We start from the raw sequence: 5,434 nt of genomic DNA, 5'->3' as shown, positions 1-5,434 counted from the left end.
AACTCTGGGACACATTGACCTAGTACCCACACGAATGGGCTCAACAGAGGAACAATTATGAGGATTGTGCAGGGCCAAGCAGAGCTTCTTTTTATTCTATATAGGGTCACTTTGAGTCGGAAATGACACGACAGGACCTAACAACAGCAACAACAATACTTTGGATATATTTTTAGAAGAGTGTATATGAAAGGGGAAAACCAGTTTCCAAATCCAAGCTCTCCAACCTCATGAGAAAGTTCCTGAATATTAGAGAAAGGAAGCCCTCTCTGAAGGCATATCGCGCGGTGGTTACACTTGTCGGGGTGGATGACGGAAGGCCTAGGCTTTGAGAAGGGAAGTCATCTAAGTTTCATCTGCTAGTACGGATATACAGATGTCAGTTAGAAAAGTTGTCATGGTTGGAGCAGTGTGGTACATAAACAAACCTCATTGAGTATCATTACATGACTCTGGTTATACCTTTCTGAACTATTGTCGCGTATCTGGCAACCTAATTTACTGGACACTAGTAAGGAGCTTTGGTGGCATGATGGTTATGAGTTGTGCTGCTAACTGCGAGGTCAGAAGTTCAAAACTACCAGACTCTCCTTGGTAAAAAGATGGGGATTTCTACTCCTGTAAACAGTTACAGCACAGAAAACTCACAGGAGCAGTCTGTCCTGTCCTGGAAGGGTCAGTTTGTTTGAGTGAAGGAGTAGGAATTCTTAAAAATAAGTCCTTGAGAAGCTAAACTTTCTGGCACTAACTCAACATACACTAAGGGGTCATATACAATTCTCAGAAAGTGTGTCCATAGTAAACACTTTCCAGTAAGTTTAGTAACTCAGATTTCCAGCACACAATAAATTTAACAGCAAATTAAATGGGAAGGGAAAATTAACAGTGGTAGGTACTTTTAAGTGAAAAGGGAAAGTGTAACACTATAAAAATTCAATAAAAAGACCAACATGTTATGATGTTCTAAGGACATTTTAGAGGCAAATATTCTACCACATCTCAAATGTACCCTCTGAGCATACCACTGAGTTATACCATAGAGTCATAATGAACATTCATTTTGATTCATCAAAGAATGTTAAATATGTCCCCGTACTTTGATTAAGATGTTTAAAAAGGACATAAAAATGGTGGGCAGATTTCAGCCCCAAATACTTGTGCTTTAAACCGTTTAACTCCTTAAAGTTATCTGCACAATATGCATAATAAATCTGATATTTCATCCAGGTGTTTCCTCTAGATAAAGTTGTCATTCTTCCCCAACCATATTTCAATATCAATTATTAATCCTGTAGGCTAACAGAGGATCAACATGGCAACAAAGTACTTTGAAATAGCCTCTTAGGATTTGAAGATCAAATAAATCATTAAATTAAATTACTCTATAATTAAATGTTTATGACTGTTTAAAATTGGCTTAGTCAGTGGCACTCTGTAAAGAACACCAGTGAAATCGTGTCATAAACTATAGCAGCTAAACTCTATCTTATCACCTTACAGGCTGCTATGGGCCTCACTATCAGGACGCTGTTCAAGTTAGCAGATAGCAATCGCATGCGTAAAGAAGCTGCTGTAAACAGCGTATCAGCTGCCGCCCAGGTAGCAGAGGGCCAATGACACAGTCCACCATTACAAATGTTGCCATTGAATGGACTTCAACTCATGGTAATTCTATGGGTATTAGTAGAATTGTACTCTACAGAGTTTTCAATAGTTGAGTTTTTAAAAAGTGTATCACCAGGTGTTTCTTCTGAGACACCTTCTCGGTGGACTTGAATGACTGTTAGTATTGGCATTGCCCTAAGCCTCTGCACAGGCCACCAAACTAGCAAACAAAGAAAACCTATTGCCATTGAAGTGATTCCACCGCATGGTGACTGCAAGCACGTTCCTTTTCTTCCTTCTTAATATGTTCATGGGTATGGGGTGCATTTGCCCACTTTAGAGACTCTTGCCATGTTTTTACCTCAGCAAAAAGGAGGAGGAAATAATAAGCTTGCCTTTAAGGTAAATATACATTGGTTATAGAAGTTCTGAAAAAATAATACCACTTAATGCTCAGCTTTCTAACTACGTTGAAAATAATAAACAGTGTATAACACATGACCATTATCCCTATTCTGTGACAAATAATAGCCTTTCCACTTCCCATTTTAAATCTAGCTAGACGACTGAAGAATAAATCATATTAGAAAAGTACACTTCCTCTTTGTGAATCTGAGCATGCTATCAGTTATTAGCTTATTTCATCATTTGATGTGGTTTGCTTTTATCCATTCTTTGTCAGAAATATGAATATTTTTAAAGTCTGTCTCTAATGTATTAGCAAATAAACAACAACTAACTAGCTTTAAAAGAATTCTTTGAAAAGCATTGCATTCTAACAGGAGACAAACAAGTAAGCCATTTTGTTTGGCTCCAGGGCATTGTGGTTGCTATTACAAGGCTGGGGTTCTAAGGGTTAAAAAACTGGTCCAATCCATAGAACGGGAATTTTAAGAAGCCATAGAAGTTTAGAGTCTGGAGGACTCTTATTATGAACTTCACGAGCCCAACACCTGAATTAGAACTTCTGAGAGGAGAGCACAGGAATTTGGTGGTGCAGAGCTCTCCCAGATAATTCTGGTGTGCTATAAAGCCTGAGATACCTTTGTTGATTGACTTTCCTCCTTGACCTCATGGCTGAAGGTCACTGACTCTACAATGAAGATATAGAAGATGATATATTGGTCCCCCTTTTTTTCTTGCTTTTATTGGGGGCTCTTACATCTCTTATCACAATCCATACATTCATCCAGTGTGTCAAGCACGTTTGCACATATGCCGCCATCATCGTTTTCAAAGCATTCTCTTCCCACTTGAACCCCTGATATAAGCTCCCCATTTCTTCCTCCTTCCTCTCCCGCCTAACTTCCCTCACGAACCCTTGATAAGTTATAGATTATTATTTTCATATCTTACATCTATTGCCCCTCACCCACTTTTCCATTATTCATCCCCCTGGGCGGGGGTTATAGATCAACCCTTGTGATCGATTCCCCTTTTCTTCCCCCACCGTCCCCTAATCCTCCTAGTATCGCTACTCTCCTTGTCTGCCCTGAGGGCTTTATCTATCCTGAATTCCCTGTGTTTCGGGCTCTTATCTGTAGTAATGTGCATGTTCTGGTCTAATTCAATTTGTAAGGCAGAATTGAGGTCATGATAGTTGGGGGAAGGGAAGCACCAAAGAACTAGAGGAAAGTTATGTGTTTCATTGGTGCTATACTGCACCCTGACTGGTTCATCTCTTCCCTGTGAGCCCTCTGTGAGGGGATGTCCAATTGTCTACAGATGGGCATTGGGTCTCCACTCAGTGCACCCCTCCTCATTTACATTGGGTATGATTTTGTTCTGGATCTTAGATGCCTGATCCCTGATCCCATGGACACCTCATGATCACACAGGCTGGTGTGCTTCTTCCATGTGGACTTTGTTGCTTCTGAGCTAGATGGCTGTTTGTTTATCTTCAAGCCTTTAAGATCCCAGATGCTATATCTTTTGATAACTGGACACCATCAGCTTTCTTCAGCACATTTCCTTATGCACCCATTATGTCTTCAGTGATCGTGCTAGGAAGGTGAGCATCACAGAATTGACCCCAGTTTTATTGGCACATAATCTACATTGGATACTTCAGTCGTTCAATCATATCAAGAAAAATTATACAATCATTACCACAATCGATTTCAGAACATTTTCTCTCCTCCCGCCCCCATGTAAATTACCTTTCAAATGAGTTGTGTAATCGCATTCAGTTCTAGTGCTCCCTACCCCACTCACCTTCACTGTTCACTCCTGAAATCCCTTCACCTCCCCATCCCCCCTACCCACCTACATCCCCAACAAATTCTTGCATCAGTTATTATCTCTATATGTCCACTCCTGGGATTTATAAACTGGTAAATCCAACAGAAACAATAAAGACTAAAACCAAAATGAGATGGCAAGGGTAAAACAATAGTAATACAAAGATAAAAATAGCAAGAAGGGCAAGAAAGAAAAAATATCCATCAATATTTTAAAAGTCGGGGAAGGAATTTTTATCTTGGAACAAGCAAGAAAGAGATCCTTGCATCTAGAGCAAATTCAGATTGGGGCTGGAGGGAGGTCACTTGACCAAGTACCAAGTTTGATCCAGCCCAATCAGGATTACAATGATCTATGTTAGACCTTAGCCTGTGGCTAGAGGGGCTCTGCCCACGGCTTAATGTGACCAGATACTCTGCAAATGGGTTTGGGCTCCCACTGCCCTCCACAGTCTTCCCCCAATAGGATAGTCACAATTTTAGCTCTGCTACTTTCCCCTTCATCATACTTGAATTTTGTTATTGTCATCTTTGGATCACAGAAGCTGGTGTGCTTCTTCCATGTGGTCTTAGTTGATTCCTCGCTTAGATGGCTGCTTGTTTGAACGCAAGCCTTAAGACTTCAGACACTGTTCTGATTAATAGCCAGGCACCATCTGCTCTCTTCGCCAAACTTTTCTGTAGCACCCTTATCTTCACTTATCATTTCATGAAGGCGAGTATTGACCAGGGCTCGAGTTTGGTTTAGAGTTAAGAGGGAGCCCAGAATCTACCTGCTTGTCCATGGACTGTGGATGGCTGAGGTCTATTTTGACTGTCTTCTTATGACACAATCGAACCCCCAAAGGACCAACTACATTAGCACTAGCAACAGACCAACCAGGAAATAAGCAACCAAACAAACCAGCAAAATGGAAAAAAGATCATATGTTTTAAGGCAATTCATTCCACATTTGTACAACTTTGACTTTTACTGAGATCAACCTTCTGAATCATCTGCTGGTATTGATGTCTCTGAATTTCTATTCTACGACCTTCAGTCCATTCACTAGGAACTACACAAACAAGGTCAGTACCTTTTCTTGGGCTGATGTGATGTGTGAGAGCCCACTGCTGAATACACAAGTTCTGGGTTTGAATTCTGACTCTGTCATTAATGGATGTGTGGCTTTGAGTCAGTTATCTGATCTCTCTGCATTTTAGTTTTCTTGTTTGTAGAGGGAGGATGCTATTCACATCTTCCTTATAGGGTACGGTGAGCATGAATTGAAATAATGCACGAACTTAGAACATCCTGAGTACCCCATAAACGGTAGCTGTTTATGATGGTTGTTCTAAGTGATGAAGTTAAAAAAAACTTTGATGACAATGATCATTGTTCTCCCCAAGTCTACTTCTTTCCAAGCACGATGTCCTAAATTCTGTCTCAATTACACATCTAATGAGGTGTTTTTGGACACTCTCACAACTCTGCACCCTGGTCTCTCAATCCATGTCCTGATCAAAGTGTGACTCCTGGAACAGTTTAGATTCCAGATTAGGTTTGATCTCTACAGAGTTGGATGACTACAGCCTCTTTATCTTACATA

Source organism: Tenrec ecaudatus, chromosome 9 (assembly GCF_050624435.1).
Source record: "Tenrec ecaudatus isolate mTenEca1 chromosome 9, mTenEca1.hap1, whole genome shotgun sequence".
Taxonomy (NCBI): domain Eukaryota; kingdom Metazoa; phylum Chordata; class Mammalia; order Afrosoricida; family Tenrecidae; genus Tenrec; species Tenrec ecaudatus.
The sequence above is the reverse complement of the archived record's forward strand: the minus strand, read 5'-3'. Positions refer to the sequence as shown.